Source organism: Bubalus bubalis, chromosome 4 (genome assembly GCF_019923935.1).
Source record: "Bubalus bubalis isolate 160015118507 breed Murrah chromosome 4, NDDB_SH_1, whole genome shotgun sequence".
In the NCBI taxonomy this organism is placed as follows: domain Eukaryota; kingdom Metazoa; phylum Chordata; class Mammalia; order Artiodactyla; family Bovidae; genus Bubalus; species Bubalus bubalis.
In genome coordinates this window covers 150,917,538-150,944,542 of record NC_059160.1, presented here as the reverse complement: position 1 = coordinate 150,944,542, position 27,005 = coordinate 150,917,538, and the positions used below count along the sequence as shown (strand labels likewise).

General features: G+C 43.6%; 1 protein-coding gene and 1 long non-coding RNA gene across 2 annotated transcripts in view; both read right to left on the bottom strand.

Annotated features, from left to right (window-relative positions):
- Window positions 1-27,005, bottom strand: part of LRMDA (leucine rich melanocyte differentiation associated) — a gene marked incomplete at its 5' end in the record, with an annotated part of 1,193,353 nt that overhangs the window by 567,159 nt on the left and 599,189 nt on the right. The gene's annotated exons all lie outside the window — the stretch shown is intronic.
- On the bottom strand, window positions 5,217-11,305 carry LOC123333483. The gene is made up of 2 exons (XR_006550917.2): window positions 6,731-11,305; window positions 5,217-5,398 (listed from the first exon to the last, which is right to left on the bottom strand). It is a non-coding gene; the product is annotated as an uncharacterized LOC123333483 (long non-coding RNA).

Sequence of the window (27,005 nt, the reverse complement as noted above, 5' to 3'; positions counted from 1 at the left end):
TTTATTTTTATTTTATTTTATTTGACGGTTAACCTAACTCTTATCTTATCTGTAACTTGCATACTGAAAAGCTGATATATAACCAGAGGATAAGACTGATGGATGAATGAATGTGAAGCTGACTCCTAAACCTGTGCTATTTGGCTACAGCTACTCAGGTAAAATTAAGAAAACAATGATTGGGGCCTCTGCCATCACCACACAGCAGAGATGCTCAACAGTCTCCACCCATCTGACCCTGAGTCTCCATGGGAATGTCCTTAGGCCTCCAAGTATGAGACTGATAACTCAAGCTCCCTCAACACTTAGGGAAGAGCAGGTCTAATTCTGCTAGACAGAAGATGTTTCCTTTGCCCAGTATCAGGGATCATTTTATTCTGAAGTCAGGAAACATCTGTACCCTTTAGCCAATTAGTCCGACATGTACAGTCAACCAGAAATTTCACTATTATGATTCATTACGGGATTAATTCTTGCCAACAATACATAAAAATGAAGGATTAGGGATATGATCTACCCAATCACATCCAATGCTTGCTTCAGTCATGACAATATACAAGAAATCTCTATATAGAACACAGATGAAATAGATAACAGGAAAGTTCTGCACTAGATGGGAAAAAAACCTTCTTTCCTAAATCTTACCTGTCAGGAGCACCAACCACGTAAGATTCCTTTGCTTCTTCAAATGAGAGTCTTTATTTGCAACAGTCAAAAGACACATCTGTGCTACCTATGGAGAGCACCACAAGCCCAGAGGAGATGTATTCATATAGGTTCAGTGATCACAAACACATACTTTGGGATCTAAGAGATTGCATACCTGCTAGCTTGCGGCTCTGGAGCATTCCTTAACTGATATGGATCCCATTCTCCTCATGTGCATAGTGGAAAGAGTTTCCCACAATGATAAGATTGTGGTAAATGAGATAATATACATCAGATGCATGGCCCAGAGCCTGTGACACGGAAATGTTAAGTAATGAGTTGTCATCATCCTCATCACTTCATCCAATCCTAACAGGGTCTTGGCCTTGGCTGTCTGTGCAGGCCACCACACACAGCATGGAGAATAGCTAAACTTTGTCCTCTTGAATCTGTGCTTTGACAAGTCAGGGACAGCTGACCATAGCACTCGTGGGTGGTCTGCAGAAACACGGAGGCTGTGCATGGTAACAAGGGCAGCGTGGCAGGACATAAGTAAACTGGAAACCAGAGACCAAACTTTAGTCCTGGCTCATCTCTAACTCCCTGTGTGAGCCTGGCCAGTTGACTTGATCATCCTAGGCTTTGATTTCCTTATTTTAAAAACAAAAATGAAAAACAAGAGACTGTGAACATCGCCACCACTTCCTAACCCATCAATCCTGATAAGCATTACTAGTCAATCTGGAAACTCTTCCCTGCTGAGCATGACTGGGACTCAGAATTTGTCTCTGTGTAGTTCTTCTTGAAGCCACCATTATAGAGTTTTCATATGCAATGAAACCTATTTGACATTCCTAAATTAGGTGCTCCCTGAGATTCCTTCCTATGACAATATGTCATGATTTTATAACCCTTTACTAGATGCTTAGAGATATAGAGATTTAACCAAACCAGGAGCTCATACAGAAGTAGGTCAGGGAGAAATTTTGGTTGGACTAAGAAAACCTCAAACCAATACCAAACTTCTGGGCAGAAGAGTTCTTTTGTATAAGAGGTACCCATTCATTGACTATGCTCTGAAACCTTGATTTTTAAAAAATTTCCATGTTGACTCATTATTCATACTTATACACATACATCCCGTATTCTCTATCTCCTGCTCAACAACCAGCAACTGTACACATACCCCTTAAGGTGTACATAGATATTTGTAAATATTTAATATACAACTTTTTTTTTTTTTCTATCTTGCCTTGACACTTGTTTTTCCTAATCAGGTCATCTTTTTAGGTCTCATATACTCAGATACATTTATTACTTTAGGCAATTCTAAGTCTATGCTGTTTATCCTCAAGCCAATTTTATAAGATTTTTTTCTCCATTTTACAGATGAGGAGCCTGAGGTCCAGAAAAGTTCAACAGCATAGAAGAGTTGGAATCCAAACAAGGTCTTTTGATTCCCAGCTCTAAGCCCTGTGCACACAGCCACGCACGTGCTGCTGAGACAGCAAATGCCCTGCCCAGGGGTCCCCTTCCCACTGTGTCTCAAAGCCCTCTGCACCTCTCCCAGCACGAATCCTTCCCAGATCTTTCATCCAGGTCCAGGCAGCCTCTGGCATCTCCCAAGCCCACAGTTCACCAAACAGGACCATTTCTTCTTTATTATCTACACAAATATTCTTAATTATTTCTCCTCCAACCCAAAGTACTTATTTCTTATTTATGGGTGTAAATATAAAGCCAGCAGGGCTCATATTTCACAGGGAGTCATTCCAATGGCATCTAGAGCCTTCCAAATTTAAGAAGCAGAAGAGCTGATGCTCTGCCCGTTTCATTATAAAGGGGTTTACCATAAATATTAGAATTTGAATTCCACCCAACTAATGCATTAATAGATACTAAACCATTAATAATTTCTGTACTTTTTCATAAATGGGCAAAGTCCAATAAATAAACTATATCTCTTTCACAGCAGAGCAGGGTTAACAAGTACCAAGGAGATTTCAAAGACAAACTGCTAGCAGGGACTGCCAGGAGGTAAGATTCATAATGAAACTACAAATTCTGGAGACCCATTTTTAACTGTCCACCATGGCAAGTATCTAAAATTAAATGCTAAGCAGAAATCCGTCCTGGAAGCTGACACAAAGCAGTTTAGGTAAACAATCTCTGAAATTAAAAACAGATTCTGGATAATAAATAAGTCCGTGTGTAGATCTCTCTGATAACAGATACCTCGCCCTGATAAATCAAAGGTGCTGGCCCTACCGAGCCTTTCTAAATTAGGCCAGATGATTCACCTAAAATATTTCATCTTGTGTCGCCTGTCTTAATGAACGGCAGTAATGGATAGCTTCTCACTGGTTGCTGCATCAGGGCCAAAGGCCTCCAGGCTACTTTTACTGAAGGCCTGGGGAAGGCAGCCTGTCAGGGAGGGGCCCATGAACGGAAGGGATTTCACCATGCTGCTCATTTACCAGGTCCCATGGCCCATGTCTGCTAGTTTCACTTGCAACTGCCCTGGAATTCTACAAGATGATCAGAATCAGAGACGCCAGTGAGCAAAGGTCAGTACTGCAGGAAACGGAATAAGTGAGTCCAAGTTTCATCATCACCAGCTGTGTGAACTGGAACAGATTCCTAGATATCTTTGGGCTTCAACTTTCCCCATCTGTAAAGTGGGGATAATAATGTCTGTCCTGGGACTGTGGTGAGGACTAAGCAGAAAATGCACAGAAATGCACTCTGTAACCCTCCCCCTCCCAAATAATCTCCTGTTAGAAGTAATCAGGTTCTGTCATTTTCCCCCAAAATGTACTGAGCATGCTCTGTGGGTCAGGTTCTAGGGATGCTTCGGTGACCAGAAGTGACAAGATCCAGGCTTTCTGGAGCTGGATTCTGGGGACAGCACGTGAGCAACCTCATGAAAAAGGAGGACTGCAGAGGGTAGGAAAGGATGGAAAAGAAAAATTAAGCAGGGGAGGCAGTCGGGGCAGGCCTGGGAATGGAGCAGAGTGGCTCCTTTTCACAGAGAACGCCTCGCTGAGGATGCAAGTTTTAAGTCTGGACTGGAAGGAGGAGACAGAGGGAGACTCTGGGATGCTGGCATATAAAGGAGAGGAACCCAAGGAAAAAGGCCTGCAAGTAGTCTCTGAGGAGCAGCAAGGACAGGCAGGACAGAGATGCTGTTACGGCCACGGGACAAGGAATAGACAGGAAGCTAGGGCAGCAGTCCGGGAAGGTGAGGTCTCATGAGACCTTGGGAGCATGTCAGCCTTTGGAAGGATTTTAGCAGGGGGTATATAACAGGGTCTAAACCAGGGCTTACCTGGTGGTTCAGGGGGCTTCCCAGGTGGCACTAATGGGCACTCACCTACTAATGCAGGGAATGTAAGAGACACAGGTTCGATCTCTGGGTCACAAAGATCCCCTGGAGAAGGAATTGGCAACCTACTCCAGTACTGTTGCCTGGAGAAAGAAGCCTGGCGGGCTACAGTCCACAGGGTCACACACAGTCAGACATGACTGAAGTGACCTAGCACGCACTGGTGGCTCAGTGTTAAAAAAAAAATCCATCTGCCGATGTAGGGGACACAGGTTCGATCCTTGGGCTTGGAAAATCCCCTGAAGACGGAAATGGCAAACCACTTCAGGATTCTTGCCTGGGAAATTCCATGGACATAAAAGCCTGGTGGGTTACACTCCATGGGGTGGCAAAAGATTCGGACACATAAATGACAATAACAAACTTAGCATTTTAACAAGAGCACTGTGGAGCTGCTGTGCTGGGAAGAAAAAACAAACACCATACTACTCTTAAGTTAATATTATTAATGTGATTACAAGCATCTTTTCTGATCAAAAGTGCATCTTGAATGCAGAAGGGGAAATGGAAAGGGGGCTAAGTGAAAGGTCTCAGGTTATTCTTTCCTAAATGCTCAAAACAATGAAGCATGGAGAGGATTATAGTGGATGGGCCACAGAGAGGCAAGAGTTGAGGACAAGTGAACCCCAAGTCCAACAGAGCCTGGGGAGCAGACTCCTGAAGCCAGGCCTGCCCATCTCCTGCTGGGATGTGAGAGCTATAGCAAGGAAGAACAGTGCGAGAAAAACAAGAAAACAGACTTCTCCCCCATCCCATGCTTTTGCTGCTGTCAGTGAGCATCATGCTTTTGAAGTCTGGGGCCTGTCTCTTCATTAAAAATGAAAACAAAATTTTCTTTCACAAAAAGAACTTCATTGAAGGCCACAGACCCTATATTATCATCCTTCGGTGTCAGCACAAGCGGCAAACACAAGGTAAGAGGAGGAGCCATCTCTCCTCCTGCTTCAGAACAGAAAAGACACAGCGGTCATTCCATTAGTGATCGCAGCTACTTCTAAATTAAACACACACAATCTGAAGCCAATTAACGAAAGCATCCGGCAACTCTCACCGATGCTAACACTGAATGGATCTTTACACCTTGCTCTTTCACCAGCTCCGAGCCGCACCACAGTTCAAAATCTCAAAAGTACAAGCTCATTTCTGCATGAAGGAAATTATGACTCAGAATTCTTTCCTTTTCTGGTTTCTGGCAATGCAGCATTTGTCATGGGACTGGGCTGTGTAATGCTCCCTTCCTGGACTTGGCCACTTCTGCAGATGTCGGGCAAGTCCACTGGCAACAGGATCAAAGCTGGTTCTTCTACAAAATGTCCACCAAGAGCTGGGATTTGCAGATGCCTCCCTGAAGGGTAAAGAGCCTGCCTACAATGTAGGAGAAAAGGAGACTTGGGTTTAATCCCTGGGTCAGAAAGATCCTCTGGAGGAGAAAATGGTAACCCACTCTAGTATTCTTGCTTGGAAAACCCCATGGACTGAGGAACCTGGTGAGCTACAGTCCAAAGGTTTTCAAAGAGTCAGACATAACTGAGAGACTGAACATGAACACACACACATAAAGCCACATCTGGAAAGGCTCTAAATCATGTATCCCTAACCACACTTACAACTTTTGCTATGCTTGTGGACCACTGTTACTCTTAGGTACTTCTTTTGGCTCTAAATGGATGGCTCTTACTGCTCAGGGATAATCACATCCTCCAGGGAATATTTTACAATGTCTGAGACATTTCTTGATTGTCATAACCTAGAGGGACAGGGAACAAATGACTTCCGGTCAGTAGAGGCCAGGTATACTGTTAAATATCCTATAACGCATAGGACAGCCACTCGCAACAAAATAACTATCTGGTTCAAAATATCATTAGTGCCAAGGGTGAAAAACCTTGCTCTAAGCTGACTCATTTTCCCCTATATTTATTTTAAAAGGGGATTCTATCTAACCATCACAATGGAAGGACCAAGATCTCCAGTAAGAAGTAGAAAGTGTCCAGAGTCTTAAGTAGAAATTATTCATAATAAAATATACACAATGAAAACAAATACTATTAAATTTGAGTTAGATATAGTAGCCTGCTGTTTTGTTTTTGTTTTTGTTTTTTTTTAAGATACATTAGCTCCAAACTAAGACCTTCTCCCTATAACGGAGAAGGAATGGAAAGAAATGAAAGGGAGTATCTTTTAATTGTTGTTGTTTAGTCACTAAGTTTTGTCTGTCTCTTTTGTGACCCCAGGAACTGTAGCCTGCCAAGCTCCTCTGTCCATGGCGTTTTCCAGGTAAGAATACTGGAGTGGGCTGCCATTTCTTTCTCCAGCAGATCATCCTGACCCAGAGATCGAATCTGAGTCTCCCGCCCAGCGGGAGGATTCTTTACCACTGAGCCATCAGGAAATCAACCCTGAATATTACTGGAAGGACTGATGCTGAAGCTCTAATACTTTGGCCACCTGATGCACAAAGCTGACTCACTGGGAAAACACTGATGTTGGGAAAGATCGAGAGCAAGAGGAGAAGGGGGTGGCAGAGGAGGAAATGGTTAGATAGCATCACCAACTCAATGGACATGAATTGGAGCAAACTCTGGGAGATAGTGGAGGACAGAGGAGCCTGGCATGTGTTCTATAGTCCATGGGGTCATAGAGTTGGATACAACTTAAGAGAAGAACAATCATCTTTCAACGGATGCCTCTGTGTACCTCCCCAAATCATCTTGGGTACCACCAGCAGAAAGTGATATTGGCAGAGATAATCTCAGTCAGTCTTCTCAGAGCCAACACACAGGTATGGTCGTGACTATTTGCTAATGATGAATCCTGAAGAGACAAAAGCACTGATAAGCCAGTACTTATGTCACACATTCTCTCAAGAAACTGGTTATGGTGAGATGGAGAGGCTTGGCTTAGAGGTAGGAAAACACCACCCAGAGATTCTTAGTGCAAAGTGGTCCCTTCCAACATACAAGGTGAGCCTGAGTGGTGAAAACCTTTCCAGATGGCTTTGTATGTTCAAATCAAAGAAAATACAGCTGATTCCTTAGGCACTGTTTTATGATCCATATTCAACACTACCCTCGTGCTATGAAAAGAATATCTTATGGCCACATAAGCTAGCTAGAGCAACTAGTTGTATAAAACCTGAAGGTTTTCTTCTTGCCAAACTTCCCCAGGTCTTTAATACAATAATCAACACTGCATATGTCAATCTTTCCTAGGAGAAAAGAGATGCAACATTTTGCAAACGTATCAAAACATATTTATCTCTTTTTTTTCTTTGTGGAACACAAAGTCACCCCATGGTTCTCCAGGGAGCACAGCTTGAGTAACTCAGTCATAGAGGGGAAAAAAATTATTTCCTTTTCATCAAAAATATGAGTGTTTAAAAAAAAAAACAACTGCTGCTGTAAAATTACCTATACCTCAGAAAGAAAGCAGAAACCATATTTTATTGACTTAATGACCTGTGTCTGGTAACTCAAGATATGATCATCCCCAATGGATAACAAGCACTCCTCACTAACTCTCTGAACCCTCTAGAAAATTAGCTCTAGAAATTATTAAGATCTATGGATTCAAACAACCATATACCTTGGATATGTAGCCTTGGGGTGGGAGAAAGGGGAATGCTCAGAATTGAAAACGTTGTCTGGAAAACATCCTGCTCAACCTCCCATTTGAGACAACAGCCCTTCTGCCATATCGGCTCCATCATTCAACCTCTGCACACCCCCAACAATGGCCAAGTTTGGTTTTGTTTAGTTTTCCATCTTCCCTAGTGAGTGAAGTCGCTCAGTTGTATCCGATTCTTTGCGACCCCATGGACTCCTCCATCCATGGGATTTTCCAGGCAAGAGTACTGGAGTAGGTTGCTATTTCCTTCTCCAGGGGATCTTCCCAACCCGTGGACCGAACCCCAGTGTCCAGCATTGTAGGCAAATGCTTTACTGTCTGAGCCTCAAGGGAAGCCATCTTCCCTAACCATTGCATTAATAACTCTTTTCAGACCTCTTCTAGCTTTGACACATTTTTCCTTGGTGGGTTTTTTACCTGACCCACATGCATTCACCTTTTTTTCTGGTAAGAGCAACTTGATGGTCCCCAAGGAACCCCACTTCAGACTATCCATCACTGAGTTCTGTAAAGCTGACTCCACCCTGGCTGCATCTAACCCAGCCTGGCCAACCAGAGTGTCATACCCCACAGATGGCAGAGAGTGGTTTGGGATGGATAAGTAACCCAATCAGGGCCCTTAAGACCCAACAACGGAAGAGATGATAAGAAGGGCTCTCTTTTTCCACTGAGGTTGCTGGGAAGGTAATTTAGAAGTCCTGTGGGAGTTAATGCCATGGAGTTAGTTTCCTGGAGGGGAAACCCTGAGAGTCACCAGGCAGAGAGCAGTGCCCTGAGGTGGAAGGAGGGAGAGAGCCCATTTTGTGAACATTATTGGCCCATGGACCAGCCATGCTCAACAGCACATCTGGTCTTTTCAGATATATGTACTAATGAATTCCCTTTTATTAATATTTATGACAACTTAAAGCTGAGACTGTGCTTAAAGCTTCCAGTGCACTGGGTGCCACGGCTGATATCCTTAAAACTCCCTCTTGTTCACTTTCTCTCCATTTGTTACCATTCCTTCTTACTTTTCCTACTCTCTTACTTTCCCATTTTGCATTCTTCCTCAGAATTCCCCCTCAAAGTTAGAAAAAAATGAATATAAGAATGATTCTGCTAACCCCTTGGGTCTGGTCCCCTCTAACATGCTGTCCTCTCTCAAGAGACCACAGTCAATCCTCTCCCCATCTGGAGGACAAGTAGTTCAGCCACAGTTAACTGTTTGCACAGAGTCTATATATAAAGGTTGTTGCTGTATTCAGACAAACAACTAGAAAAAGAATCTTCACCTTGACTATGATCATGCATTAGTGGTCCCAGGCCTTGGACTACCACATTTACTTATGGATTGAGGTTTATTAAGAATGATGTTTGGGCAGAGGGTGAGGAAGAACTTGTTCTTGAGCCTGCTCCTCTCAAGCTGGGGGCTTCAAAAGGCAGAATGTGGCAGAGCTCCTGCTGACACTGAGCTGCAAAATGCATCCCCGGGAATTGAAAATCCTTCAGCATGGCCCACGGCGGGGCGGTGTGGCCCTCACATCACATAAGCCCCTGGCCCGACTGTGAAATGTATTCATCTAAGCTCGGGTCGGTACATTCCCTTGATCCCCCCAGTGGGGACATGGACAAAGGGACACACACACAGCTGCTCAGACTGCCTGACGAGGCTCCAGGCCCGGCGTGGACTGTGACCAGCCACATGGCTGCACTTCCAGGAAGGCTTAGCTCGCTTTCCCTGCTCCTGGGAGGACACATGGCAGAGAAGGTGACAGCTCTGTGGCCTTGACTGTTCCTTCCCGCCCCACAGACCAGGCCACTGCCAGGGCAGCTCGTCCAAGGCCCACACGCCTGTCCCTTTCTCCTTCTCCAGTTTCCGCTTGGATCTCATCTCTGCGAGACACGGATCCCCAGGAAATCCAGGCAGTCTTCTCGCAGCAGTGAGCCCTTCTCCACCTGCCACAGCCAGCACTTCCTGTCCTCCTGCTGCACTCGGACGAGCTCAGCAAGAACCCAGCTGCATCCTTGAGCTGCTGAAGCGAAGGCCTGCCATTTAATATGCCTGGACTTGACGTTTCCATGGGACCTCATGGTACATGATCAGTGCTCAACTAGGTGCAGCTCGCTCCCCAGCACCACCTGGCCTGCTCTCTGTACAAGGAGCAGCACTGCGGGGCGGGGAGAAAGCAGAGAAACAGCAACACCTTTGGCAAACATGTGTATACACACCTGTGCACACACATAAGTAGAACATAATGGATGCATCCATGTACACAAGCAGACATATACACATATGCACACACTGTATTTTAAAGTATTTAACTTTTAAATGTACATGAGAGCTAATATGGGAACAATAAAAATGCTTTTGGGATATATGCATACATATAACTATATTTCTATTAATAATTAAGCAAACTAATGTAAATTATATTGTCTAAATCCCACAAAGCTAACTGCACTTGACCATTTATTTCTAATTTTCTTACATTTAAGGATCATCAATATGGGGATGTACAATTTTAGAAGCTAACCTGGCAGTATTCTCCACAGTAACTGTCTCTCAGACTCATCCCCTGACCAGAGAAGAGGACATGGGATTTGGAGTGGGCAGTAGAGTGCATTAGCCCCAAGTTCAGTAAGAGACCACACACACAGAGTACTGTCCTCTGCAAGATTGCTAAATTCGGAGGAAAAAAAAAATGGCAGAGACTTCCTTTGGAGGACCTCGAGGTGCTGAGCAGATGAGAGACAAACTAGGGGCGTGGAAGGGTAAGGAAAACCCTATTTACACAACTGGTTCCCTTCTCTGCTGGAGAAGGAAAGGGCAACCCACGCCAGTATTCTTGCCCGGAAAGTTCCATGGACAGAGGAGCCTGCAAGCTACAGTCCACGGGGTCACAAAGAGTCGCACATGACTGAGTGACTTCACTTTTTCTTTCCCCTTCTCTGCCTCCATCTGGAACAGGCAGAGGAATTTGCCTTCGGCCTGGGCAAGGAGTAGAAGGCTTCCTCATTTCTTCTTCTGAGAGCGGTTCTTCTCCTTCATCCCCAGTTGGATCCCAGTTGCCACACCCTCGGTCTACCACCAGCATGGGGCAGCCCTGTTGTGAATGGCAGCTGGAAGGCTGCTTTCTCAGTGCAGGCATTGGGAGAGGCAGAAACCAGAGACAAATGACTTCTTATCCACAAATATTTTTAGTTTCTTGCTGCTGAAACTGGATGGCAGACCACATGGAGAAGTTAAGAGGGCCACATTCAGCAGCGAAGAGTCCTGTTCTCTACCAGGTGGGAGGAGTTAATGCGACAAGCTATTGCTACTACACATCCCCTTAGGGTCAGGTCAGGCGCGAGACTCCTTACCTCCATGTCCATATTCTAATAACCGAACTGAAATGGATGAACAGAGAATTCATACACTTTAAAAGGTAAGACTATCTTTAACTGTTCCCCAACCTCCAAGTTTTCATCCCATCATAATTCCTACCAACCCTGCTTTATGACTGTACTTTCATAATTGGCCATGAAAAATCCATGTGAATAAATTCATAAAAATTGTTTATTTGTAGTGACATGGATGGACCCAGAGATTGTCATACTAAGTGAAATAAGTCAGACAGAGAAGGAGAAATAGTGTATGACATACCTTATATGTGGAATCTAAAAAGAAATGATACAAAAGATCTTACTTACAAAACAGAAAAAGACTCACAGACTTAGAAAATGAACTTACGGTTGCCAGGGGGGAAGGATGGGGTGAAGGGATAGTTAGGGAGTTTGGGATGGACATGTACACATTGCTATGTTTAAAATGAATAACCATTAAGGACGTATTGTATGGCATATGGAACTCTGTTCAATGTTATATGGCAGCCAGGATGGGAGGGAGTTTGGGGAAGAACAGATATACGTATACATACGGCCAAGTCCCTTCCTGTTCACCTGAAACCATCACAACATTGTTAATCAGCTATATCCCTACACAAAATTAAAAGTTTTTTTTACCTGTCCATAAAAAATTCATGAGTAAAACATAAGCAAAACACAAAAAACTCTGGGGGAAGGGGAGGGACGGTTAAGAGGGAGGGAGTATATACATAATTCTGACTGATTAGTGTTGTTCTTCAACAGAAACCAATACAACATTGTAAAGCAATTTTCCTCCAATTAAAAAATAAATTAAAAAAAAAACAAGAACCACAAAGAGCTCTATTTGATTGTGCATTGGCTGTGTGTCCACGTCTGCACCAATGACCTCACATGTGTTATCTCAGTTGATTCTCAGAACCACAACCTCTGAAGTAGGTGCTATTCTAGACCCTTGACAGTGAAGGAATCCAGGGTTGAAAGGTTAGGTAGCATGCCCTAGGGAGCCCAGCACATTAGTAAGTTGTTATCCTGTGCTCTACCATTTCCCAGGATATAAAAAATCCAAAGTGGGTTGAAAACAATACAATATCCAGGTACTTCTTCTAATAAAGTTTATCTGGCAGAAGGAGGTCCAGCTGCTGATAGCATTCCCTCTTCATCCCTTAGGATATGAGTTTTCTGTCAATAGCAGTGGGGAGGAAGCAGAGTGGCTGGCTGCCCAGGAGAAGAAAAGCAGTGAGCATCCCAATTTACACCGTATACCCTAAGTGTTCAATCTCTACACACATTCCATCAGAAATTTAAGGCATGGCCCCTGCCCACCAGGTATTTATACTTTATACAGAAATGATTACTACCCATGACATTTAACACGAGGAACACCCATGCTCATGTACATGGCACACTCTGTCTGCTTCAGGAGCCCCAGAAGGAGGAGACCAGAGGGTCACCTACGTCATCAGCACAGTGAAGAGTTAAGAATGGCTTTGAAGTCTAGAAAGTGTAGTATTCAAATCCAGTTGTGCAGTTTCCCAGCTGTGTGATCTTGGGAAAATTTGCTAACTTCTCTGAGCCTCTGCCTTAGCTGAAAATAGGTGTTATACCACATATGTGACACAGTTGTCAGAAGATAAATAATATTTTTTTAATTAATTTATTTATCTTAATTGGAAGCTATTTACTTTCCAATATTGTAGTGGTTTGGCCATACATTCACATGAATCAGCCATGCGTGTACATGTGTTCCCCGTTCTGAACCCCACTCCCAATTCCCTCCCCACCCCATCCCTCTGGGTCATCCCAGTGCACTGGCCCTGAGCACCCTGTCCCATGCACCAGACCTGGGCTGGCGATCTATTTCACATATGGTAATATACATGTTTCAATGCTGTTCTCTCAAACCATCCCACCCTCGCCTTCTCCCACAGAGTCCAAAAGTCTGTTCTTTACATCTGTGTCTCTTTTGCTGTCTCACATATAGGGTCATCGTTACCATCTTCCTAAATTCCATATGTATGCATTAATATACTGTACTGGTGTTTCTCTTCCCGACTTACTTCACTCTGTATAATATTAAACATTGAGGCTGGTGGCAAGCCTGAGTGAAGCACTCACAGTAACACATATGATCACCATCCTCGGAGTCACCGTAACTCATGGAGCCACCTTAGAGCGAATTGCTGTCATCAGTCCATATTTTGAGAGGAGAAACAGCAAAACAGTAAATGAGAGACCAAGGAAGAGGTTCTAAGTCAGGGAGTTAAATTTTTAATTCGGTTCCTAGCCCCTTAGTTGTTCCTGCTGCTCAATGCTAGTCTGAATGAGCTTCTGCATGGAAAACCAACCCAAGAGTGTCCATGGATGGATTCCCACAGTCCCCATGTACAGAATCTTTCAACGCAACCTCCAAGCTCTCCCCTATCTTCAGGTGAGAGCTGACCTGCAGAAGAGGAAGTGTAGCCAAATGGAGAGGGCAGGAGACGCAGAATGAAGCCCTGGCTGTGTTTAAATCACTACCTGGTCCCTGTGGGCTGTGTGACCTTGAGCAAGACCTTGACTGCATCCCAGTTTTCTCACTGGCAAATCAGAAAGATGAATACTTCCTTTGCCAGGCTGCTGGAAATATTGAAAGATAATACATGCAAGGGGCCTCTCTGGAACAATGCCTGTCCCACAGTAGGTGCTCAGTGAAAGAAGCTGCTAGAATTACACCCATGCCTCGCTCTATGTCCCTCTTCCTGCACTGAATGAAGTAAGGCAAGTCCCATATAAGATAATCCAGAGGCTTTCAATCCCTCTTGGAGACATCTGCCAAAATCTAATTCAAAGCCACACCTTGATGAGTCCTATATAACAATTTCTGGATGACTAACAAGTGAGCACCTAGAGCCACTGAGACTGGAACCACCTTTAGGGGCTTCATGGAATCTACTCATCAGAGATGCTTCTCTCCACTACTTGAAAAGCCAATTCACAGGGACCAAGTCTAAGAATTTCAGGATACTGGGCACCCGAGATAAGAGGGGGACTCCACACCACCCCTATAACTCAACAATGACCTAGTTTATCTAGACTCTGAGGACTCAAAGGATGTGAGAAACCCATGTGGAATCACTCTGCAGGTCAGTGTAGGATATCGGAATGGTCAACCCTTTCACCTATCAGATACTCCAGGAGCTACAATGTAAGAGGAAATCACCCCCTGATAAGTGAAGGAAGAAGAAAGCAGTCTGCTCAAGCTGACTAAGCCTGCTGTCAGGAGTCCCCTGAGAAATTCTGATCCACCCCCAAAGATGCCCCATTTGTTGAGAGACTTCAATAAAGGCATTAACACCCTAAGGAGGGGAGATCAGTTCACTGTCACCCACCAACTAGGGGTGACCTTGACTGGCCTAAAGGTGCTGGATATTCGGGGAGATTTGAAGGTCACCTGTAGCAAAAAAGGGATGCAAATGAAAGAAAAGAAGCAATGAAGGCAATTTCATGAACATTCTAGTTGTGTACAAGGCAGATCCATGCTCTCAAACCTTACCACTGTGTGCTGGTCACAGCTCCTGTATGTGTGGGAGGAGTTGGTCAATACTGATCTTTCTGTTGCTTCCTAGTACTCGCTTGCTAAAAGGTTGAAGAACCTAGGAATAACATTATCAAATCAAAGCCAAAGAAGCCATTCCAGTAGAGGAGTCACCTGAGTATCTGAAGACGTGGCACCATTATAGGGTATTTCAATAGATGAAACTGAAGAGGGAAAAGGACTCCACTTACAAAAAAAGAAAAACGGGTCCAAGAATCATGTGTGCTCACAGTGGTGCTCCACAGTGTCTTTCAAAGCAAGTTGGCACAGAGCAGAGCCCAATAAATATTAGATGAATGAATGATACGATCCAGAAAATGTCTCTTCTATTTGTCAGATGAATGAAATGACTAAACGTGAGACAGCACATACACACAAAAGACCTGCTGAGATCAGATCCTTATTTTTTTCCCCAAAAAGTGAAAGTAAAATAATCACAGCAAATTTCTAAATTAAGAATCCCAAAGTAAACCATTTTAATAAACAGACAATTTCTATAGCTTGCAACTTTGGAACTTGTTAGCATGAATAACCAGCCATAAATACCCCTGAAGTGTGTGATTAGAACATTAAGTGGTACTTCCAACTTTTGTGAACCCAGTTTAAAACCTACAAGGGGAGAACGATAGAACCCATGGACTGTGTTGCTTACTTGGAACCAATGGGTTAATACTAGACACAGTATTGACTAGTTTCATACTGGTTGCTAAGCAACATTGCTTCCTTTTCCCAATGGTCTGAGAGAGAGGATAAAAAAAGGGCAGAAAATGAGAAATGTTGGAAAAATAGGAAAGTGAAATTCAATGAATCATAAGGTACAATTTGTAGGAAAAGTAAAAGAGGAAATAATTCTTGCAGGATGTACTAAGACATCAGTTGCTTTATGACATCACAAGAGGAACACATTGAGCCTCCAGCTCTAAAGACAGAGAAGGGAGTAGAAGATGAATGTTTCCCGACTCCAGCATAGTGCTGCTCATGTTCAGTTCATGCTTCAAACACACAGGGTCCATGGATGATAGCAAGCTGACCTGTGTGACTGACCAACCAAAAAAATCTATCAAGTTCAGAAGGCCCCACCAAACCTTCCCCAGTATAATTCATTGTCCTAGTCCATGAAGGAACTTTTGTTCCCTTCACATATGAAAGGCCTCCAGTAAGTGATTCATACACTCAACAATATTGAGTAAATGCTCGCTACGTGCCAGGCACTGGGGTGGGAACTGAAAGGGGAGTGATGGAGCCCTTGCCCTTGACTGATTACTCACCACTGAGCTTGGTCACCCTAGATCACCATCTCAGTGTTCCCTTTTTATCATGATTTTACCACAGAGACACTTTAGAACCTCACAGAAGGAGCTAAGAGATGTTACAGGACAAACCCCCTCTCCGCAACTTCTTGGTTGGCTGCAGGGCAGGCCTACAGGGCTGCTTAACTGTTCCTGCCTGAAATCTCCAGGGTGATTCTAAAATAAACCACCTGAAGAGAGGCAGCATATTAGTCCATGAATGTCCATTTTCACAAATGAGTTCCTTACACTGGAAGCTGTCATATACAGTGTCCTACAGGAACACAGATACTGGTCAGGTTGGTTTTTGACAGTGGGGAGAGGCTCAGGAAACAGCTGGTATAAGTGCTAGCTGGCATTTGGGAAATGGGAAAGAAGAAGAATCAGAGGACCCTGGAGGCAAGGGAGCAAAGGAGGAGTACTGTACAATCAAAAGGCAGGGGAAACACTGAAGACGAAAAGAGGCTTTCATCAAGAGGGGCTTTGAAGCTGATCCCGTCAACATGCAGCCTATCCCAGACTAAATTTCTTCATCTGCAGAGTAGGGGAAAAAAAAAAAAATTAGCATGTAGTGCTTGGAGAATTAAAAGTGTTATCTTTATTCTCCAAGGAAAACATACAGATGGCCAGTAGGCACATGGAAAAAAAAAATGCTCATCGTCACTAATTATTAGAGATAGGCAAATCAAAACTACAATGAGATACCAGCTCACATCGTCAAAATGGCCATCATTAAAAAGTTACAAGTAATAAATAGGGGAGAAGGTGGGAAGAAAAGGGAACTTTCTCATATTGTTGGTGGGAATGTAAATTGGTGCAGCCATTATGGAAACAGTAAGAAGATACCCCAAAAAACTAAAAATAGAGTTGTCATATGATCTAGAAATCCTAGTCCAGGGCTTATATCCAGACAAAACTGTAATTCAAAAAGATGCATGCACCGCTGTGTTCATAGCAACACTATTTACAACAGCCAAGACATGGAAACAAGCTAAATGTCCATCTACAGATGAAAGAATAAAGAAGATGTCATGCATATATACAGTGGAATATTCCTCAGCCATCAAAAAGAATGAAATAATGCCATTTGCAGCAATATGGATGGATCTAGAGATTATCATATTAAGTGAAGTAAGACAGTAAGAGGAAGACGGTATCATATGATATCACTCCTGTAGAACCTAAAATACGACACAAATGATCTTATAAAACAAACAGACTCACAGAGAACAGATTCCAGGGGAAGGGTTGGATTGGGAGTTGGGGACTGCTGCTGCTGCTGCTAAGTCGCTTCAGTCGTGTCCGACTCTATGCGACCCCATAGACGGCAGCCCATCAGGCTCCCCCATCCCTGGGATTCTCCAGGCAAGAACACTGGAGTGGGTTGCCGACTAGTAGATGCAAACTACTACACACAGGCTGAATAAACAACAAGGTCCTACTGTGTAGGACAGGAACTATATTTAACATTCTGTAATAAACTAATGAAAAAGAATATGCACATGTATAACTGTCACTTTATAGAGCAGAAATTAACACGATATTGTAAATCAGTTGCTGTTGTTGTTTTAGTTGCTAAGTTGTGATGAACCTTTTTGCAACATTATAGACTGTAACCCAACAGGCTCCTTTGTCCATGGGATTATCCCCCACGCAAGAATACTGGAGTGAGTAGCCATTTCCTTCTCCAGCACATCTTTCTGACCCAGGGATCAAACCCACATCTTCTGCATTGCAGGCAGATTCTTTACCACTGAGCCACCAAGGAAGCCTCAAAAAACTATACTTCAGGAAAATCTTTTTAGAAGTGTTATCTTTAAAGCAACCCCGTACTACCTGGCATACAGTAAATTGTAATCAATGCTATTACCACATATGGGACATTTCACACTGTAAAGCAGTAGTTTTAACCATTAATGAAATTGTTATGTGTCGCTGTGTCTAAGATTGTGCTTGCGTGCTGTCTCTTCAGTTGTGTCTGACTCTGCGACTCTATGGACTGTAGCCCACCAGGCTCCTCTGTCCACGGGATTCTCCAGGCAAGAATACTGGAGTGGGTTGCCATGCCCTCCTCCAGGGGATTTTCCTGACCCAGGGACTGAACTAAGATTGGTTCTAGTTAATTGTCAACCTCATTCCTCTAAGCTACTGTTTCCCTAATTTCAATCATGCATGTACCATCCTCACAATTTCTGCTCTGCCCAAGTGCTACCTTTTGTAATAACAGTACTAATAAAACCACAATAATAGAGCTTCCCTGTTGCTCGGATAGTGAAGAATCTGTCTGCAACGGAGGAGACCCACTACAGCAACAATGACCATGACAAATCTTCCTGGAGTATCTATCACATGCCTGGCACCATTCTAAGGGCTTTAAAGTATTAATTCATTTGATTCTGACAGCAACCCCAGGAGGTAGATACTATTGTTAATTCCATTTTACAGATAAGCAAACTAAGGCATGGAACGGCTGAGGTTATTTGGTCAATCAGTGGCAGGTCACAAATTTAAATTCAGATAGTCTGGCCGCAGACCCCATACCTAATTCATATGTGTACTACCTCTCTCATCTCTGTATACCTGCATTTACTTCTTAAAGACTGACTCACTTAAAAATTTTAAAGATATTATATGATTATATAGTATCTGTGAAATTCTGGGTTTAGTAGTTATAATTTTGCTTATGTAAAAAATAATTACAAAATTATATCAGTAAGAAATTTCCATGTACTTCCTAAAATCATCAGTGAAACACACTTTAGAAAAATACTGCTCCAGACACCTGGAAAATTCTTCTACCTCAAGCCCAAAATACCACAGGCCAATGCTAACAACTCATGGGTAGTCACCCACTTCAACACCCATTCTCTACTTTCTCCTTCCTAACAAAGCCTGGATTTTTATCTGGATGGTGGCTGCAAAAATAAAACAGTGTATTTTCCTTTCAGCTACCTCTGGCTCATGATTAAGTCCTGGTCAATGAGAACTGAAGGACTGTGCTATGTGGGACTTCATGGAAGTTTCCTTAAAAGAGAATGAACCTGTTTTTTTTTGTTTTGTTTTGTTTTTTAATTCCTCTCCCTCTTGCTTTTTGGAATAAGTACATGATGACATGAACACAGCTGCCACCTTGAATTTGGAGAAAATACACTAAGTTAGAACCCCAAAGAGAAGGAGCCAGGGGTCTTCATGAACATGAGACTATCACAGCCTTGCACTACCTACCTCCACACTTGAATCTGCTCCCTCAGTACTCAAAGAACTAAGCAAATCCTGGGGCAGTAAGTGCTGCCATGTATGTGTTCACTTATGACACATCTGCTCTAAATGCTTTCTATACATGAGTCTATTTAATCCTTCTAGCAAACCTACATCATAGGGACCATTGTAACCTCATTCATACAGATGAAGAAATTGAGGCACAGAGAGTTTAAGTACCATGCCCAAGGTCATAGAACTAGTAAGTGGCAGAAGCAGAACTCAAACCCAACAGTATGACCCCAAAGAATGAGTTCTCAACCCTAATGCTCTTTCCTGGAATCAAAGGGGTATTACGCACTGGACTCTCAGAGGAGCTAGCTTCTTAGTGGCTCAAACATCTTTCCTGTGGTGGACCATAGGTCAACTCCTATGAAACCCGAGATGATTCTGGCTTCTCTAAAAATTATCTGGGGACCCTGACAGACTCTTTGAATCATCATATTAACTATATTTTAGGTAGACCCAAATACAAGTCTGATGTCTGTACATCATACAAGACATACAATAAATGTCTTTTTATTGACTTTGTTGGTGAAAGAAATATTCAAAAATGGGCATATTCAGAAAGTCTTTGCCTTTTGCTCTCCAGGAATTTGTACTTGGCTCCCCAGAGGCCCTGGACAGAGCATGGTGTGTGCCCCCACCCGCCTTCAACAGCCACCACGGAGTTAATTCGTATTTCCAAGGCCTGGCACATGTTCAGTCAAAAACCTGGCTGAGTGCCTGTTGTTTACTGAAGCTGGGGAAGAAGCATCTGCAACATTACGAAAAGCATATTGTAAAAAGCAACACATGCAAATTAAACCTCTTGAGCTATGAGTAAATTGCTGGGAAAATTTATAACTCATTTAATAAAACTTGAAGTAAATACATAGCCTGGCTCCCAGGGAAAACAAAATATTTCCCACAATTCTCTCCTCTTAAGGAAAAACAAAAAAACAAAAAACAAAGGACCGTCGAGCCAGACGGCTCTATCGAGTAGAAAGTATGAATAGCAGCTGTGGTGTGAGGAAAACCCATTTTGGATTGTAGGGTATTTAATGCTCACATGGGCAGTGCCACACCCTCTGCTCTGGGATATATCCAACGACATCCAGGCCTAGAACATCTCCGTAATAATCCATGGCTTTCCTCACCCAACACAACTCTACCAGGCATCTTCTTTGTAATAATTCATTCAATTAGTATTTATTGTCTACCCAAGAGGCATTGCAACGTGTTGACTGAAAACATACATCCTGGGACCTGCTGCCTGGTTTGGTGCAGAGGCTCTGCCCCTCACTAGCTGCATGACCTTGAGCCTCATACAGGTTGTCAACTCTCTGTGTCTCAGTTTCCTCATTTGTAATACGGGAATTACAAGAATATCCACATCCTGGGGTCATTGTGAAAACTGAATGGGTCGAGTGCTTACAACAATGCCTGGCAAATAGTCATCTTTTAATAAATATTAACTCCTTGTTATCTCCTTGAGTGACAGCACAAAGTCTGCAGGGCTGGTGGTCCATAACAGGGAGAGGCCCAGAAGATGAGGTGGGAGATTCAGCAGGACCAAGTCACACTGAGCCTTGCAGGCCATGGAAAGACTTCAGACTCTATACCAAGTGCAACAGGTCACCACTGGAGGGATTGAAAGATGAGAGTGACTCAGTCTGATGGGCAATTCAAAAGCCCATTCCAGCTGCCATATGGTGAATGGATCACAGGGACAGAGGAAGGGAAGGGGCAGAGAAGAAGCTGCCAGGGCCCTCCCGGCAAGAAAGATGTGTCCCTGGGCATGGCCTGAGGGGCTGCCTGAGAAGACTCAGGAAATAGTTCAGGAGTGGAGCTGATAGGACTTTGGAATGGTTTGTATGTGAGGATGAAAGAAAGAGAGAAATCAGGAATGACTCCTAGTTTGGGGAGGCCTGTGATGGACACTGGAGAATACTGAGCAGACACGGCTTTTTATTTCAGTGACAGCTTTAAAGATACTTGGTCAGAGCAGCCAAATATACATGAAGTAGAACCAAGAGAAAATGGGATATCAGTACCTAAGCGTACAGTTTACAGTCCAAGGTTCAAAGAAAAGAGAGAACATGGTTTTAAGGAAGGGCACAGAATACAGGGCACAGTGCCTGGCCCTGAGGACACGGTCACTGGAGTCCCACTAAGAGAGGGCCACGTGAGCACGTGTGCAGGGGGAGGGTCTAACATGGGCTGCTTTGAAGAAGCAAGGGCAGTCACTCAACAGAAATGGTGCATCCATCCAACTCATTACCCATTTTCTAGAAAATCTCCTAGATGAAAAGTGGGGAGGGACATATGATCTAATTCCCATTTGGTCACCCATTTTCCATCATTCAGGAAAGCATTAGGAAGCCCTTGGAAAAAACTGTCAACAGTAAAGATCAGGAATATGGGGCAGTGGTTTGGAGCCCAGAGCCTTCAGTCAAGGAGTCCTGGGTTCAAGTCTGAGCTTGCTCACTCACTGACTGTGTGACTGCAGACAGGTCACTCATCTTCTCTAATCCTCAGTGCCTGTAAAATGGAACAGTATTATCTATCGTGTAGAATTATGGGAAATAACACTCCTAAAGGATGCAGCACCCTGCCTGCCATGAAACAAAAGTTCTCAGCAGTTTTCCTTTAAGGAGATGACTGTTCCTCCCACAGAATCCTGCAGGTCTTCTATCTCAGCTTGTCCACACTTGATGGTTATTGCCCATTTCAGCATCTCTCTTTTTTCACCAGTTTGTAAAATATATAAGTGAGCTGGTCTTGGGCTGCTCATATTTACTACTTGTAGCTAACAAGGTGCTGAGCATTAATAATACTAACACTGTAATTATTATTTATGAAAGTCAATATTACGAAACTCTCGCTCTGTGCCCAGCGTAACACTAAGCACCTGGCAGGCATTAAATCCCAGGAAAGGGTGGGGCAGCTTGAATCCTTCACTTTCAATCTCTGTTCCACCGCTTACTTGCCTTCTACCATTCAGTGTCCTTATCTGCAAAACGGGGGGATGGTGGTGCTGGTGGTTTAGTCTCTAAGTCGCGTCCAACTCTTGCGACCCCATGGACTGTATAGCCTGCCAGACTCCTCTGTCTATGTGATTCTACAGGCAAGAATACTGGAGGGGATGGCCATTTCCTCCTCCAGGGGCAAAATGGGGGAAAAACAGAATAACTCCATTGAGTTGCTGTGAGGATTAAATGAATTAATAAATGTAAAGCTCTTGAAACAGGCCTGTGCCTAAGTAACACCTATAAAAGTGTTAACCATAATTATGATTATCAATAACAACCACCCTCCATAAGGCTTCCCTGGTGGCTTAAATGGTTAAGAATCTGGAGACCCAGATTCAATCCCTAGGTTAGGAAGATCCCCTAGAGAAGGGAATGGCAATACATTTCAGTGTTCTTGCCTGAAGAATTCCACGGACAGAGGAGCCTGGTGGGCTATAGTCCATGGGGTCGCAAAGAGTCAGACATGACTGAGCAACTAACACTTTTACCACCCTATGAGCTTTCTGCATTTTAAAAACAAAGGTGCTCCTATCATCCCATCTTATAAACAAAGACACAGAGAAGTTCAACAAACTCCCCATGGACATACTCTCCAGAAACCAGATGCCTGACAAATATGTTTAGGAGGAATAAATGAGCAGCACACTTTGCTGGGGAGCTCATTGTGTGAAAGCTCTGGCCCTGAACATCAGAGAGGGACAGGCAGGAGCAGGCTTCCCAAGGCGTGTCATTGGCCTCCCTGCCACGGGGGGCCCCAGGGAGCAGTTCGGTGGAACACAGGGCGCACGCATGGATAAGGAGGATGCTGGATCTTCAGGAGAAATGAACAGAAGACAGAAGAAAAAACCCTGGGGACAAGGATACACCACAGGTAAAAGGCAGAACTGATCCTTTTAAAAATGGAAATTCTGTTGTTCATACTCCGCCAGCATCTGTATGGCAGGGACTGCTCAAACCACAAGCCAAGCGCTGGCAGGACAGCTCAGAACCAAGAAGTAAATTAGGCTGTACCACATGACTTAAACCAAGCACATGTGACTACGCATTTCGGTGTCCCCCATAAATCTCGGTTGCTTTCAAGTAGAGAACCCTTCCTTCGGGGCACAGGGAGCCTTCCTCCCCCACCCCGAGGGGCATCTTTACTAGCCCTGCACTCCCTCTGCTGCCATCACTTTCCTTCTTAATCCAGAGACCTTCATGCTTCAGAGGATGAAGGCACAAACCTCACCTGTCTTGAAGGTCAAAACAACTGGCAGGTTTCCTTGCACCACGGAAAAGCAGACAGTCAACCAGCCCCTATGAGAACCGTATAAGGCTTAAGGCATCAAGGCAACAGTGTCACAGAGACCTGGCTCTGTCATTCACCCACTGCACAGCCTGAGGCACGGTACTGAAGTCCTTTAATGGACCTGAGTCTCAGGTATCTCATCCCCAAAATGGGATGAAAAACAGTACCTACCACTGGGCCTTGGAAAAATGAATGGAGCATCCAAAACCCAGTGCCTGGGATGTAGGTACTCAGAAAGGTTAGGAGCTGTTGCTATGGTTGCTGCTGTTTTGATGTTGAAGTGGTTTCATCCCGAAAGGACTTACTCTCAATGAAGTTGAAAATATTAATTTCCTTGGGGTGAGGAGGGATGAATTGGGAGAACACAGTGGATTTTTAGGGGGCTAGAAATACACTGTATGATACTATAGTGATGGAATCATGTCATCATATATTTATCCAAACCCACAATGTACACCACCAAGAATGAGTCCTCACGTAAACTACAGACTTTGGGTAATTATCAGGTGTCAATGTAAGTCCACCAGTTGTAACAAATGGAGCACTCTGGAGAAGGAAATAGCAATCCACTCCAGTATTCTTGCCAGGAAATCCCCATGGATAGAAGAGACTGGCAGGTTACAGTTCATGGGTCATGAGTCGGACACAACTGGAGCATCTTACTATACATGGTAGGGGATGTAGATAACATGGGGGCAGGGAGTACATGGGCAATTTCTGTACCATTCTCTCCATTTTGCTGTGAACCTACAACTGCTCTAAGAAAAAAACTGAGTCTTAAAAAACATTTCCCCAGGGTAACACATAGGCCAGAGGAACTCAGTACAACCTCTTTACAGGAACCTCTGGAAATTCTGCTCCAGCCCCGCCCCGCACATGCTGTAGATGACAGCGATGGAGATTCGGGGATCCTGGCACAGGAGAACTTTTTAAACTCCTGACAATTCTTCTAAGAATAAAGGCAGAAGACGACTGCTCCTGACGCACTGCTCCAGGCCTCTCTCCAATCTCTCCTGTATTTGGACATCACTCAGGCCCATCAGAATCCTGAGACTGCTGTCTGCTGACTGACAACAGAAAGAGAAATTTAGAGGTGTGAGTGAAAGGACAGAGCTGTCACGGCTGCCTCGGAAACGACTCTTTCCTTAAAGAAAGGAAAGATAACAGGAAAAAAAAAAAAAAGAAACCTTCAGACAGCTGCGATACCCTGTCACAGTTCCTGGGAGAGATTTTTTTCAAAATAGCTTTGGATGAATTTTAAAAACTGAGAAGAGCAAAATATTTATCCCCTATTTTAATAGCAGTCCTTGTATGAGTAGGACAGAATCTGGGGGACAAATTCCCTTCTTTGCAGGGAATTCTATTCAGTACTCTGTAATGACCTATATGGGAAAAGAATCTAAATAAGATGGATACATGTGTATGTATAACTGGCTCACTTTGCTGTACAGCAAAAACTTAACACAACATTGTAAATCAACTTTACTCCAATAAAAAATTTTTTTTTAATTCCCTTCTTTGGACCCAATATAAGAAAATATCAGCTCAATATTCTTATTTGGAAAATGGGAGCAATTTTATCTTCCTTTAAAAAAAAAAATATTGCAAATCCCAGACTCCAAAGTCTCTTCCTTTCAGCAAGACTAGCTCATGACCTCAGATTCTAACTCTTAGGTGGACTTTCGGCCAGCCCCGGCTTCTGTGATCTGGCACATCACAGTCACATGTTTGTTACACATTCAGACAACAGACAACAGCCTGGCAAGATGCCCAAGTCCAAGATCTCCCTTCTCCTTCCTCGTCATCAATATTTACACCACTATTCATAACTTAAAATGTCTTCTTTCTTTCTTTGACATCCAAAACATGAAGAACTGACCACTTTAGGAGGCAGGGGTCGGGGGACTTCTCTCAAAAACAAACCACCCTAGAAGGAAAGGCACAAGCTAAGCCTGCATCCAGCCTCCATTCAGCAACAGGGAAGTCATTGGCCAAGGGGATCACATTTCAAAGGCTCTTATTTTTCTCAGTTTTCTGAAAGCCTTAACTTTACAATAACCATGAGAATAAACAGATTCCCAATCTCACCCACAGGTCAAATACAGCCCAGAAAGGAATGCCTCTATTAAGATAATGCCTTAGAAAAAGCAATAATTCTAATAGCAACTAAAAAGAAATCATAATAGATGGAAGGAAACTGCACTTTGAGTATTTTTCCAAGAGTCCAACCAAGAGAGTCAAGCAGACCAGCATAAGAAACTCCATCCCTGCTTGTAAAACGCTCCAGGAGAACCACAAACCTACATTGAACTGCTGATTGATGTAACACTTGGATCAGAAATACACTGCATGAAATACAATTTCCAGAGAGGAAAAGGAAGTCCTTGATGAGCCTGGTGAAAGAGTGATAAAAGCTTCACTCAAGGCTTGCACTTTAGTATCAGATTGTGGGAAACTTTCATTGAAACAACCCAACCGAGTCCATTAGCCATCCATCGGCAAGCACTACATAAACCCTTAACACCTCGCCTAAGAGAAGGCTCCATAATCACCCAGATTCCTGCCAGGAGGAGAGGGAAGGCAAAGCAGCAGATGGAGGGGCTGCCTAAAGCCAACCCAAGAACAAAAGACATGCTTCTTGGATGGGGAGAGCAAGAGAAGAAGAAAAGATCCACAGGAAGAAGAAAACAGACCACTGTAAATTCCTTCTCTCTCCGCTAGCATCTGCATGGTCCCAGTACTGACACTTGGGCCATTGAGAAGCCCTGACTGTGGGAAAGAGGAATGGAGACATGATAGGAGCCAGAATAGGGAGACCGGGTCCTGGTTTGGGCCCTTATGTCTGCATAACAGGCATTATTCACACCCTCAACTCTCAACCCAGGACAATAACTTCTGCCTCTCCTACATTTGGGATTATTCAAAATAGCCAATGTAACTGGCAAAGAAACTGCTTTCAAGATGTTAAAACACTGAACAAATCTAAGGCATTATTACTGTTTTAGATACTATGTAAGTTTCAACTCCATGGTTCCTTTGCTTGTCCGCTTGTCCAGAGCTGTGATTAGGACTAAAGCACGAAAGATATGGTCTTCTATGCCATCTCCCTTCCAAGCTCCCTCTCTTTGCTCATCTCCAAAGCTTTCCTTTAACAAGTTCTCTGGTTTTGCCCTGACTTTTGGTCCCCAGGGGTGATTGAGAGAGAAGGAGGACAGCTCAATCAATAGAATAAAACCCCATAAGCTGGCCACATAAAATGGACATGCTAAAAAGTACTGTGAGGCATATTGGGACCCAAGAATGAAAAACCCCAATTAGATGGGTGAATATAGAGGTAGTTTTTAAAGCTGTTTGAATAGCAACACTTTCTCCCCAGATGAATCCTCTGCCAAAGTCTAATATTTAAGTAGATCAGGATAGAAGGGCTGGGGCTGAGGTGAAGGGTTCACATTCTACATTCCAGCTTCCCCTCACCTGTGAGGTGGACAAAGGAAAAGTCTGGAAACCCATGAGCATTTCATCTCTTCCTTTTCCAGAAAAGAAGAACAAGGCTAACACAGGAGAAAAGCTG